This window comes from Aedes albopictus, chromosome 1, assembly GCF_035046485.1.
Source record: "Aedes albopictus strain Foshan chromosome 1, AalbF5, whole genome shotgun sequence".
In the NCBI taxonomy this organism is placed as follows: domain Eukaryota; kingdom Metazoa; phylum Arthropoda; class Insecta; order Diptera; family Culicidae; genus Aedes; species Aedes albopictus.
Window position 1 is genome coordinate 257225886 of NC_085136.1, and position 15231 is coordinate 257241116.

General features: G+C 41.7%; 1 protein-coding gene across 2 annotated transcripts in view; it reads right to left on the minus strand.

Annotated features, from left to right (window-relative positions):
• The window catches only part of LOC109400449 (uncharacterized), a 364886-nt gene that overhangs the window by 39842 nt on the left and 309813 nt on the right, over positions 1 to 15231 (minus strand). The gene's annotated exons all lie outside the window — the stretch shown is intronic.

Here is a 15231-nt window from a genome sequence, read left to right on the forward strand (position 1 = left end):
TATATCACTGCCCTTAATTGTTTCTCTGAAAGATTTCCGTGCAAAACTGTCTAGCATATTCAGCATCAAGCCCAAAACAATGCGCCGCATCCAAACCCAAAACAATGCGCCGCATCCGTTTTTTTTAATCTTAAAATCCATCCATTCTTTTAGAGCGCTTTCGCAAAACTAACAAAAACCATAACATTCAACTCTTTTTAAATTTTAGCACAAATTACTCAGGCGCTCTTCTCAAACACATTTTACGTCAGCAAGTTATTCTAAAAGATCCTTCAGACCACTTTTTTTTATTGTCAACAATCGAATTATCTAGTGCTCTTCTGGATCACCTCTGGCACTAACAGCTGAAATCAAAACATTCTTTTGATTCGCCAGTTGTTGTCTACGGGCCCGAATGTGGTTGACAAATGGCGACTCCAAAAATTATGTTCATTGTCAACCAAAGCAGTTAATATAGGGTGACTTATGCATGAGCTTCTTCAAATTCAACATCGCGATACTGTCACACTCTTCTATAGCGCATTCGGCGTCATCAACAGCCAGAAAACAAACGAAAATGTTTCCCGTGATCATCCAGACCTCACAGCAATCAACACAATCTATCCCTTTTTCAAACCAAAAATTAACGCACAACATTTCTTTCTTTTCTTTCTCAAACAGCAGATGCCGCAACAATTGTAGAGCAAGCACAAATACATTAGGCAAAATAATTTCTTTCCGATGCTCTTCCAGAGCACCTTCCGCCACGCTAGCTGAAAGCATTTTCATCCGATACCCTTCTAGAGCATCTTCGGCACATCAACCGAATCCAATTTGATCTCATGCTCTTCTAGAGCATTGTTGGCCATTACATTACAGATTTTCAGCTTAAAGTCGAGCTTAAATCCAGCAACTCCGGCGCTCTTCTAGAGCGCCTTCGGCGTCATCAGCCAAATAAACCAATTAATTCTGCAATTCATCCGGCGCTCTTCCAGAGCGCCTTCGGCAACTTCAGCCGAAACCAAATCATTCCATAATCCGTCCGGCACTCTTCCAGAGCGCCTTCGGCTTTACAAGCCGAAACCAAACCAATTGCGGAACATGCCGATGCTTTTTTTCCATTCACCAATGCATTCTGGCACTCTTCGAGAGCGCCTCCAGCCACATCTGTTGAAACCGTTTTCTTCCGAAGCCCTTTCAGTGCATCTTCCGCTGCAAAGAGCACAAAATCTTCCGCTTCAAAGCAAGCAGCTTTGAAAAATGAACAGTTCAAAACGACGCCCACACACACCTTTTTTTTCACTGCATCAGATAATCACTTTTAATTATTAAATTATCACTCACCCTTGTCATTGCACATCCAATTCGTTCGCAATCTATTTCTTTTATTGCTTGAAAAAGCAATAAATCCTGGCAGGTACGCCATTGTACAGGTTTGATATCCACGTGCTGGGTGCATTGTGGAGTTCCGCAGAAGACGTCCGCCGCGTCCAACAGTCAGCCGAAGAAAGAGCCAGAGTCATGGCCAACCTTGATCTGGTCGGCAACAGGCTGACACTTAGGCGTTAGGCGTTACTAGGGGTGTGATGGGTGCTAGTCGTTAGCAGGTTGAGGAGTAAGACTACTCACACGCTAAAGCCACACTACCGAGGAAACATTGAATACCACACAATGCCCACGCCGACAGACACCGGATTGGCCAGCTAAAAAAAATTCTGGAGATCGCCCGCCGGAGGCATAGCAAGAGCTCCTCAAATTAATCACATAAATTGTTCGTAAGTACCTACCGGATCTAAGTGCATCTGAAAGAGAATTAAATTTTCTTTCCAAAAAGTGCTGGTTAATTTCTCTACGATGCAGAACTCGATACGAAAAAGTGAAGAAAGTGCAGTTTGCCTATGCTGCGCCATGGCACTTTTTGTCGGAGTCACGTTTTTCGTAGGGTTCTCATTCCTGCCACCAGATGCGGAGGGATCGTTAGCTTCCATCAGATTTGCCTATAGGCGTGACTTCCACTGATGATAAGCTTTCGTATTTCACGGCTGGCATTGTTGTCAGCCGTCAGTAAGGATCCGAGGCAGACGAATTCCTCCACCACCTCGAAAGTATCTCCGTCTATCGTAGCATTACTACCTAGACGGACCGGGTCGTGTTCGGTTCCGCCTACCAGCATGTACTTTGTTTTTGAGGCATTCACCACCAGTCCGACCTTTGCTGCTTCGCGTTTCAGGCGGGTGTACAGCTCTGCCACCGTTCCAAATGTTCTGACAATAATGTCCATGTCGTCCGCAAAGCACACAAATTTACCGGATTTTGTGAAAATCGTTCCCCGGCTGTTGAGCCCGGCTCGTCGCATCAAACCTTCCAAAGCGATGTTGAAGAGTAGGCATGAGAGTCCGTCACCTTGTCGCAGTCCCCGGCAAGATTCGAATGAACTGGATAGTTCACCCGAAACTCTTATGCTGTTTTGCACACCGTCCATCGTTGCTTTAATCAGTCTAGTCAGCTTCCCAGGAAAGCCGTTTTCGTCCATGATTTTCCCTGAGCTGTTCTAGGCCGCTTTGAAGTCGATGAACAGGTGATGCGTTGGGACCTGATGTTCACGGCATTTCTGGAGGATATGCCGTTGCGTGAAGATCTGGTCCGTTGTCGATGGATGGACCGGCCTTCGATGAAGCCGGCGTGATAACTTCCCACGAACTGACGGAAGATGATCTGGGATAGCACTTTGTAAGCGGCATTCAAAATGATGATCACTCGAAAGTTCTCACACATTAACTTGTCGCCTTTCTTGTGGATGGGGCAGATTAACCCATCCTTCCACTCCTCCGGTAATTGTTTCGTTTTCCCAGATCTACCGGTACAGACAGAGGTGGCCCACTTTTCCGGGCCCATCTTGATGAGTTCTGCTGCGATACCGTCCTTACCGGCCGCTTTGTTATTTTTGAGCTGGTGGTTGGCATCCTTAACTTCCGTCAGTGTGGGAGTTGATTCGTTCCTGTCCCCTGCTGCACAAACATAGTCATTTCCTCCGCTGCCTTGATCCCTCGTGACTACATTCTCTTCGACATTCAGGTGCTCGTCGAAGTGCTGCTTCCACCTTTCCCTGCAGATTTCGGCTTGCGGCACAAAGCCTTTGCGGGATGCGTTGAGCTTCTGGTAGAACTTACGTGTTTCTTGTGAACGGCGCAGCAGTCCTCCAGAGGGGCCACATCGAGCAAAGAGATTCTGCGCGTATGCTGTGGCGATATCCGGTTGCTTCAGTCGCTCTAGATCGTACCGGGGCGGCCGCCGGTACTGTGCATTGTTAACAACGGAGAGTGTTGGGCGCAGTTCAACTATCAGCAGGTAGTGATCAGAGTCGATATTAGCGCCAAGATAGGTCCTAACGTCGATAATGTCGGAGAAGTGCCATCCATCAATCAGAACGTGGTCGATTTGTGATTCCGGCTGCTGTGGTGATTTCCAGGTGTAACGATAAGGGAGGCTGTGTTGGAAAAACGTGCTACTTCGTTTAATACACCCACTTATTATCTCTTATTACGGATTGTTTTCGGTTAATCTGTTGGTTACCAGGTATCGTTTCCATTTATGTAGAGCATCTAGTTCATCTCTCATGGGCTATTTTGGGCATCCGTTTAACAACCACATTCGGACCTGAGAACATGTTGGTGCAGTTTAGATGATGTTGAGGTAACTCCTGAAGAAAGTGCAGCTCTGCCACTTGAGTCTTGTACGAACAAACGGGGCTCCGCGGAAGACGCTACTGTCTGCTTTTACGTTAGGTACTGGAGAAGTGACGTCTAGTTAAGGACAGACTTGTGAGAATCCCAAAATGGCCGCCACAATGGCCGACTTTGGCACCTACTCACGATTTTGAGGGCACAAATCTCTTCGTAAACAAAACCAGCGCACCTGAGCTTCTTATTTTAAGCTAATTACAAGTGAGCAAGAACGGAATAATGAAATGCATTGTTGTTTGAAGCTTGCTTCTTGAGATTTGTGCGTCTGAAGTTTCAATGCACTGTTGAAGTGGGAATTCAAGACGTTTGTCCTTAAGCGTGCGTGATTCACTAGGCCCACGACTACTTGATCACCTAGCTTGAGCCGCTGGAGACAGAGCAGCATTATAATTTGAATCCACATTAGGCCAACCCTTATTTTGCAAAAATTGGAGATGTTATAAGTTCGTTGTTGGAACATGATCGTTTTAGCTCAGAAATAATCGTGTCGAAATTTGAAGTCCGTATCTCAAGGCTAAGTGGTCCCTCAAGGGGCCTAAAAATTGTTAAAAATTGTATTTACAATTCGGGATCGACCTGCGGGTTGCATAAAACATCGATGTACAAAAACAATAAAAAGAACAATTCTAAAGCATATTTATTAAAAATCTGCACTGTTCAGAACTTGTGTAAGGGTCCAACTTTATAATCTATTGCCCTTCGTGGAGTTCAATTTAGATTCATAAGTTTGGTTGAGAAAAACGTTTGAGCTTCAAATTGAAATTTAAACAAACAATTTAGAAGTTGCCCCTAGAATTGCCTTGAAGCCACTTCAAGAACTTGTCAAGCAGCTTTTACAAGAATTTCATTTGAATCGCTCCAAAAAGGTTTTGTTGGGTTTTCTCCTGAAATTTCTTGTGGAGTTGCTCCAGAAGGTTTTCGAGAAATTCCTTGAAGTTTCTTTTAGTTTTTCTAGAATTCTCTTGGAACACCCCCAAGAACTCCTCTTAGATTTGCCTTTGGAACTGCCCTGAAGTTACTTCAGGAATTCCTCATTAATCGATTCCAAAAATTTGTCCTAGAATAGCTTCCGGATTTTTCCAGGAGTTTCTTGAAGATTTTAGTAAATTCTTTCCATAAGTCTCTTCTAAAGTTGATAAAATACTTCATCATTAAATTTCTTCAAAAATTTAGATTTTTAACAATTGTTTCCGGAAGTTCTTCAACATTATCTTCTAAAGTTGCTGCATAAGTTGCATCAAATTTATTGTTCAAAATTTCCTCACGCGTTCTAGACATCTTTTGTGTCTTGATGCAGTTGGTCCTGGAATCTTGTTTGTAGTTACTCCTGAAAATTCTCTTTTTGTTGCTCGAGGAATTTATTCTAAACCCGAGCAGAGGGGAATATCAAACTAATAACTATCAAATCACATAATCTGTTTTTATATCTTGTTTTGTTATTATTAACTTATCAAGGCATTTGTTTTCCATAACATGTTTTGTTTGACAATCTTATTTTGTTATGATTAAGCTATTGATATACACGCATAAAATAATATTTTAATCATATGTTTTGTTATGGAACAAATTTAGTTATTATTATACTATTGAGAGTGTACAAATATTTAATAAACAATAGCACAACAATAACAACTTTTGAAATTGAAACTACATCATTCGAGATTTTGTATACAGCATACCGAGTGTATGATCTCATTAGTTCCTCTAATTGTGACGTATCAGACGTAACAATAATAATTCCAATCGTACACCAATTTAGCGGTCTATTTAGAAATTTGTTAGTTGGCCAACTGCCCCACCCGAGGTACTCGTATCGTTTTTGTGGGTGGTGCACAGTGAGCAAGCCATGTTTTGTACATCTTGTATTATTAGAAATTTTCTCATCTTGTATTTGTGTAACTTTCAATTGATTTTATATAATAACTAGCTATGATTATTGATATGCTCTAAACGCTTGTTTTATTATTCATATAGGTTATAGGGCCTTGCACCATTTGGACAAGTGTTCCAATTTTGGGCACTTGATGTCAATTTCAAACCAATCGATTTGAATTTTTGTATAGGGTTAGATACTGCATGTAACTCATCGTGTGCCATTTAGGTATAAAATTGATTTAGTTACAGCGGCAAGTGCCAAAATTAGGTACACCTACCCAAATGGTACAAGACCCTAGCATTATTACTGATTTTGTTATTAGTTTAATATCATAACTAATTTTGCTTTTGGATTGTTATCAATAACTTTAAAATAACAACATTTGTTATTGAAATATTTCCCAAATTCATTGTTATTATGTTGTTATCGAACTTACAAAACATGTTATTAAATTGGTCTTTCAGGAACATTTTTTTGTTATGATTTTTGTTATTTTGCTGCTTATGACAGCCAAGTTTATAACATAATTTGTTATGTTAATAACATGAAAATTACTTATTTCATTACTCAGTTATTTTGCCAAAATAACACATTTTCTTATGCTGTTGTTATTCCCTTCTGCTCGGGAAGTTGTTTAAGAAATTTATGTTAGAGTGGCACCAGAACATTTTTCTATGAGATGCTCCTATAGTTTTCATGCAGTATCGCCAGAACTTTCACATTGAGTTTCTTCAGGTTTATTTTCTCCAGGATGATTTGAGTTTCTCCATATATTTCGCTTAGAGTTGCATAAAATTTTTCTCCAAAAATGCAGAAAGTCCAGTCTCCAAATATGTATCCAAAAGTTTCTCCAAAAGGGCACAGAAGACGCTTTATGAATCTCGCCTGAGATTTTTTTTCTTAAAGTTCGTTCAGGAGTTTCGCTTGGACAATTCAAATTGAATTCGTAAGTTTTGATTCGAAAAATGTGTGAGTCTTATAATAGAAATTTAAACAAACAGTGAAAATTAAACAATATTGGCAACCAAGTTGAGATTTCGGAAAGGCGAAATGTGAAATATCTGCTCAGCGTTGCATTGACTGCGCTTAAAAACTGCAACTAATTTTTAAATGATTCAAGATTACATTTTTAACAAACTTTCATTTGATTCGTACCACTTATAAATAACTATAAGCTGGCTTCGTGACTTAGCTGAAATGCCGAAATATTTCGGAGTTGCGATTTCGAATCTTACCAGAACGGATTGTTCTTTTTGTTTATTTATCATTTAATTTGTGTTCATCACTGTGAAAATTGATCAGCATTTTTTTGTTTGTTTTCTTAATAAATTTAACGAGTTATTTCAAATAATCGTTCAAAAATTTCGATTCGTCTTAAAGTACTCCGCGGGCCACATCTTAAGGCTTGGAGGGCCGCATGCGGCCCGCGGCCCGCGGGATAAGCACCACTGCCCTAACGGGCCAAAAAATGTGCTTAGAATTGCGATATCTCCACTCGTTTTCAAGTTATTAAGCAAAGTAGAGTAGGTTTCCTTAGGGAACTGGAAAAATGATAAAAAATGCTGATTTTTCTGCTGTTTTTGCCGATAACTCAAAAAACGAGTGGAGATATCGCAGTTCTAAGCACATTTTTGACCCTTTAGGATTCTAAAATCATCGGTTTTAGACTAGCGTTAGGTTAGTGGACTAGCGTATTTTTTTCGTCGAAAAAAATCATGTTTTTTTAGTCTCGTAAAATTTTTGACAACTTTAGGCCCCTTGAGGGACCACTTAGCCTTGAGATACGAACTTCAAATATTAACATGATCATTTCTGAGCTAAAACAATCATTTTCCAACAACGAACTCATAACATTTCCAATTTTTGCAAAATAAGGGACGGCCTAATCTACATCCACCTTCTTCTCAGGCAAAAAACATAAGTCCTGTTCAATGAAGTAGGTTGAACATTGTTGAAGTTGCTGCATCCTGCTCTTACCCATTTGTTGACGAATAGGCAAGAGCACGATGCAGCAATTTCAACAATGTTCAACCTACTTCATTGAACAGGACTATGATTTCTCATAACGAAGAAGTTTTATTTTATTTTATGTATCAAGTTTCGGCTTCTGAGTCATAAATTTCGTGTCGGCTCCTTTGTTATCTTCTCTTACGTTTCGACCCGGAATATGGTCTTCTTCAGGGCCTAATATTTGATTTCATTCAATTTCAAGATTTTGGTTGTTGGATGAATTATTAACTTACTCGATATTAGGACGACAAGTTATAAATATTTTGCAAAACATAAAAAGTCGATAGCACAACGGGCATCGCTAAATGGGAGATACATTAGTCACATTAGGCCGTATGAATAAAGCTGAGTAATTACTTTTTACTCGGATCTTTGTGAAGTTTCATTGCTCCATTTGTTCCACGGCTTCACATAGATTTAGTAAAAAGTATTTACACAACTTTATTCATATGGCCTATTGGGTTGCAAAACGGTGAGTCGATAAAATGAGCGTCCAACATAGCTCTGGTCCTCACAAGTTCCTACCTTATGCTTCCACGTGATGACAAAGGCCGCCAGCTAAGAGTTGTGTGCTTAGCTGGTAGTGCAGCCTGGGCACTGTTGTCCTTCTGACTTCAGCTAGATTGAGGAGGTACGTCTCGAGCGTCTGTTCACCAAGGAGCGTCTGTTCTGGCATCCAGCGGCTGAGTATGAAATGCTCCTCCACCGGAAGCTATACCTAAGGTGGCAGCCCCACCACGGTGGATAGGGGACGTTAGGCCAACAACCTACTGTTTCCGAAACCAGAAAACCGTTACAGAAATCGAAGATGTAAGATTACGAACTGATTCTACGGCAACGACTTTTAGCGCGAAACAACGGACAAGAATTGGAACTTGGAATGAATTAACCCTAGCCCAGCAGGGTAAACTGGCACAATTAGCCAATGAGGCATACCGTATGAAACATGAGATCCTAGGACAGAGCGAAGTCCGTTGGCCGAACTTTGGAGAACACAGATTGGCGTCGGGTCAAATTCTGCTATACTCTGGCCTACGAGGTGAACACGCTCCGCGCCACCGTGGAGTTGGTTTCCTGCTCAGCGCTCACGCCCACGCTTCGCTCATGAAGTGGAAACCTATTTTTGCCCATATTCGCATAGTCGATGTAACCACCATTGGCAATGCCACCATACAAAAGCCAATATTTAACGTGTGTGCATATTTGTGACCAAATATTCAAAAGATCACAAGATCGAACCCTTAGTTAGATGTCAATGCGAAAAAATCTTGAACATTATATTTATTCATTGTTAAAAATCCAAAAGTATGTTGTAAAGTACAGTGGTGCTTACATCGACTATGCGAATATGGGCAGTGCAGCCAGATTCAGAACACGGATTCGAAAACTTAAAATGATCCAATGTTACGCGCCAACCGATGCTGCCGAATTGCAAGACAAAGAGAATTTTTACAGTCAACTGAATGCTGTCGTGGACAAGATTCCGAAAGGTGATATCAAGATCCTCATGGGCGACTTCAACCCGAAGGTTGTTTCCGACAACTTGGACTATGAGCACGTCATACGACGCCATGGTCTCGGAGAAATGAGCGAGAACGGTGAGCTGGTTGCAGAGTATTGTGGTACCAATGACATCGTGATTGGGGGATCGCAATTTCATCATCGACCAGTACACAAAGTGACATGGATTTCCCGAGATGATGTCACGGAAAATCAAATCGACCACATCTGCATCAGCTTAAACTGGAGACGGAACCTTCTTGATGTGCGGAACAAACGTAGTGCCGACATTGCGTCCGATCATCATCATCATCATCATCCTAATCGGCGAGATACGGCTGCGCTCGGATCCATCGACAGGAAGAGAAAATTGGCCGATGGTTCAACACACAACGATTGGAAGACGCTGCGGTGAAAAGGTCCGTCGTCGAGGAGCAGTAGAGAACCGTGCTACGGACATTCCGGAAGGTGGAAGCGTAGAAGATCAATAGAGCGCCATCAAGAACGCCTTCATCCTCATCGGCGAGAATAATTTGGGTGAGATACGCACCCGAAGAAAGCAGTGGATCACAGATGATACCTAGAGGAAGATAGAGGAGCGAAGGAACGCTAAAGCCGCGATAGAGCGAGCGAAAACACGAGGAGCCGAAGCCGTAGCCGTAGCCGTAGCCCGTCAGCGCTACGTCAGCGAATAATTCGGCTCTCGAGAAGGTAGTGAAGCGCTCATGTAGGCGGGAGAAAAGGGCGTGGGCGAGTTCCCTAGCCGACAAGGGCAAGAAAGCCGCAAATACCGGTGACATTCGTCTCCTCTACGATGCCTCATGTCGCCTTAGTGGGACTAAGATGAATGCTACGATGAGCTGGTTTGAGCACTTTGGAAGCCTTTTTCAAGTGTCGGCCACGTCACCTACATAACAGAAGAAGAAACAGCCATCCGTAGCGTGGAATCAAAGAGGACCCCGGGGGTCGATCGCATATCAACCGAGATGTTCAAAGCTGACCCCGTCGTATCTGCACAACTGCTGCATCAATTATTCTGCAACGTATGGGAAACCGCGACATTTCCGGTCGACTGTATGCAAGCTGTCTTAGTAAAGGTGTCCAAAAAGGATGACCTGACTGTTTGCAATAATTGGCGGGGTATCATGTTGCTGTGCATCGTTCTCAAAGTCCTTTGCAAAGTGATCCGGATACAGAAGAAGATTGACGCAACTCTCCTATGGCAGCAAGCAGGATTCCGTGCCGGGCTATCCTGTGTGGACCATATTGCCACGCTCCGTATCACTTTGGAGCAAATCTATGAATTCCAAGAGTCTCTCTACCTGGTGTTCATTGATTACGAAAAAGCTTTCGACCGTCTCAATCAAGAAAACGTGTGGGAAGCGCTGAGGCGCAAGTGTGTCCCTGAGAAAATCATCGGCCTCATTGAAGCACAGTACAGGGCATTTTCATGCAGGATACTGCACAACGGTGTCTTGTCCGATCCCATCTGGGCCTGCTGTGGCAGTCCATTACCATGGAGCACCTTAATAACTTCCCGAGCAGAAGAAAATAACAAGAGAATAATATATCAAGGTATTTATCTTAAATACTACCATACCTTTATATGCCCTTCATTAGGTGGTAATAAGAGGCAAAATAACAAAAATGAATACCAAAATTTTGTATAAATAACACCTAAAAAATAACAAGTCTTGTTATTTCAATAATGAATGCATACCTAAAATTTCAAGTGCTGTATTTTTATTCCAAAGTTATTGAATAACAAACTAATAACATTTCTTATTACTGAATGTTTCATTTTTTCGATGACTTCATGATATAATAGCAAATCTTGTTCTTCGGCTATCTTCACTGTTAAACCAACAAATACTACATCAATACCAAACTCTGCTCAAATACCTCCAACTGTTATTGTGATGTTCTCATAACATTTCGTAGAATAACGAAGCAAGAACAATTTTAGGTGTTAGAGCACATGTTGCTCTTCGCATGGTATTTGTAAGGTATGCCCTTCTGCTCGGGTTCGAATTGACTGATGACGTTGCTATCTTAGCTCAACGGCGCTCAGATATGCAGAGTAAGCTTATGATCTTGCCGATTGCTCTCCAGCGGCAGGTCTTACCATCAACGTCAACAAGACCAAATTGTTGGATGTAAACACGGTCAACCCTTTCAGCTTTTCGGTAGCTGGGCAAGCAGTGGAGAATGTTGAAAGCTTCCCAAAAGCTTCCACTGTCGCAGACAAATGGCGGCCGATGGCGGCGGCAAGATCTACATAGGTGCCCAGATCTAGGAGGCGAGGACTGCTTTTGCGTGAAATCGTGAAATCTGTACTGCTGTACGCCAGTGAAACCTGGTGCGTATCAGTGGAGAACACTCAACGGCTGCAGGTTTTCTTTAATAGATGTCTGCGGTATATAATTCGTACATGGTAGCCTAACAATTGGATCTCCAACGTGGAGTTCCATTGTCGATGTCATCAAAAGCCGATAGCAACAGAAATTCGGGAGCGAAAGTGGAGGTGGGTCGGCCCCACTCTACGCAGGAGCGGAAACGAAATCTGCAAGAACCCAGATTTGAACCCAGCAGGACATCGCCGCAGAGGCAGACCCAGAGGCTCATGGCGGCGCAGCCTCCATAAATAAATGAAGGCAGTCGACAGAAATTTGATCTGGCCGCAGGTCAAAGCGATGGCGGGCAACCGCCCAGGATGGAGATTTTTCAATTCGGCCCTCTGCACCGCCATTGGTGCTCAGGACTGAAAGTAAGTACCTAGTAAAGACCGGTCCAGAAAGTATGGACGCAGTAAGAAAATACTGGCATTTCGAAACTATTGATGACTAGTTCTTTTTGAAAGCAACATCCTGTTGGTCAACCTATTTTCTCAGCATTTGTATAGCGGTTTTTGCGATTCCATTAATTTATTTCAAAATACATGAGCTATCAGCGAAACATCATCGAAAAAATGTGCACAAACGATGTACAGAGTTTGAAAGGTCACTTAGAAAATGTGCAAAATATGGTGGGAGTAAGGGAGAAAGTCGTGCAAGCAGTAATCAGCAACCATGGTGGGGATAACACGTTTAAGCATAGGAAAAAATTGGAAGAAAAATAAAGATCCTGCTAACCCTCGTTTGGATAAACAAATAATAAAGGTGTTTGAGCACAAGAAAAAACCTTCTAACTTACACAGAGCGGGGTATGACCAAAAATGTTATCATTTCGAATTCCAATGTTCTTCGTGGCAAAGAACGTTTGAATTTTCGATCTTATAGTAAGCAGAAACAGTCAAAACAAAATCCGAAACAAGAACCATCGATCAGGCCCAAACAACTCAAGACTAGGTGCGTCCATACTTTCTGGGGCAGTCTTTACCCAGACAATCAGGCATCGCATAAGGATGCACGCTGTTCATCGTATAAAGTACTATTTTAGGTCACTATCGCATGTACGGCTGAGTGACAATTTTCATCGCATAAGATGTTATTTTTTGAACTTACTGCGATGTATCTGGTAAAATCATATAAGAGTGCAAATTAACTTTTATAATGTAGTCATCGTAGTAGACGATATTCCGATGTTTTGTTACGACGAACTTTGCTTATTCGCATAAGCGTGCGAGTGAACTCGCAAAGTGTCAATTGAATTCGCATAATTGCGTACTACGATGATTATACGACTTCGCTTGGTGCTTTTCTAATTATGTCAGTTTAACTCGCATTAGTGTACAAACTAAATCGCATAAAAGTGAAAATAATGAACGAGTTTAACGAGTTAATTTACATACAAACTCGCATAAGCTAGAATCGTTAACATTGGCATATTGCGATGTGATATGTGATAGCAATGAAAGAGGTGCTGTTGGAGTGCCAAAAAGCTAAAGGAAAGTGAAAAGTCATCATTATGTGTACAAAACAAGTTACAAAGTCATCATTTTTGTTTTGTTGACCCTATAATTAACAATGAGTGGTGCTAGCAAGAGAGGAGTAGTGGTAACGGTGCGGGAAATCATGCTACATCATTTTGATTTCCAAAGAGCCTGCCGAACACGTACAGCGCACGGAAAACAAGTGCATTCCAACAAGCACTGAGGTAAGTTAGAATGTCATGACATTTAATCAGTGTGTTTCATAAGTAGTGTTTGGTGCTAAGTGTGAAGTGCGGCTCGATAATCTAAAGGTTATTAGTTCGATACTTAGGTGACAAGATTTTTTTATTTCAAATATTTTTATGTCGCATAAGGTGCTATAATACGTCGCAATAGTGCATACCGTACATCGCATAAGATATCGCTTCAAATCATATAGCATCATTGTTTTCCCGTCAATGCACGTATAGCGCCTCCACTTTTGTACGCATAAGACACTTTTACTGCATCTTTTGCGATGTAACTTTACCGCATAAAAGTACGTATAACATGAACATAAACTTCATTATACGTGCAAATTGGTTGTCTGGGTACTTACTTTCTTCGTATCTCTGACCACTAGTTATCAAGTTATCAAGAATCAAAAGAAGTGTGTTCTGCACAACTTAAGTACACTGCAACAAAACAGACCTCCTAAAGAAAGCGAGGAAACAATCAAAATTTTCTGCACTGCATCGAAAACTTCGCTCAACAATGCCGCCAATCAGCGGTTGGTGCCAGAACTTTCCCCCATTGAGGGAAACTTATCCCAGCGACCGAACCGCAGCTCGAAACTTTTCCTTCTTGATGCAAAAGTTTCCCATTTTTTTACCGTCCGTCGTCGATCGGTGAAGTATTTTATTTTTGTGCGAAGGGAATTTTGAACGAACTCATTTTTTTTCCCACTGCGCATTGTGCCTATAAATTGGGAAAGAAGGTCCGAAAAAAGAAAACTGCAATAAGACATAATCCCCATTTGACGTTCCGCAGTTTATTCGAAGCGGAAACGAAACTGGGACAAACTTCGCTCGCTTGCACTGCGGATACGGCGGATACCTTCAAGACACGGCGCGGCGCAGTTCGGCCATCAACCGTAAAATTGGTCTTTTCTGTTTCGACCACCGCCGCACTGCACCGCCACCAATCGTGGGGGGAAACCCGAAAAGACAATGGACCGTTTGTTGTTGGGCGGTAGTGCCGCCACTATCGCATAGGAGTAATTAAAAAACGGAACCGTCAGTCGTCAATGGTGACGGGCGGTGATAAATACCGCCGCTCGCTATTCAGCTGATTGCCAGCCAAGTGGACATTTCGCGACAGAAACAATGGAAACCACTAGGGGTCATTAACTTAATCCGCAACATGTTCTAGAGAAATACTGTGTTGCCTCGCTTATTCGACAATGCTTGTTGTCGAACTACCGGGGTACCGTATTCATTGGACATTAAATCCCAGAAATTTTGTTTTTGTGTTCTGATTTAATAATTTGTTTTTTTAAACACATGTGTACATATCAATTAACAGTAGACGTCCGGTAACTACAACCTGTGTACGTTTCACTTATCGAACGAAATTCGATAATTTCAACAATTGACAGACGTCAAATAGCTGTCAGTTGCTACAGAATGCAGTCAATGTACAGTCACAGAGAACAGACATCCAGGCTAGAACAAATTTCATTCTGAAAGTTGTGTAAAGATTTGAATCTTCACTTGACACGATGACAACACTAACACCGCCAACCACCATATTCTTCATTACACCAACTAAGCTAGCCATGAAAATGCTTGACAATTCACAGGTCATTTTGACAGACCACACTAATGCACGAAAAAGACAGATAATATATTCTACTTTATCGATCTTGTTGCCGTCCTTTTCATGCTCATGTTACATCTGTCAAAATGACCTGAGAATTGTCAGTCATTTTGAGGTTAGGTTCGTTGGTGTAATAAAGAATTGCCACAGTCAGTGGTGAATTGAAACATTTCAAGTGGTGAATTAAATGAGTATGGTAAATCAACCAATTGCAACGCCACGCTATAGTGGTTTCTGCTTGCTTGAGTATTAGTGAGATGTTGCACCACCTTGCTGGTTGAAAATATAAATAAACCGCTGTCACCTATTCGCGAAAAATAAAACCAAAACAAAAAAATTGTGCCGTTTTGAATATGGTATGTAAATTACTGCTTTTTTAAATAATCATATGTACT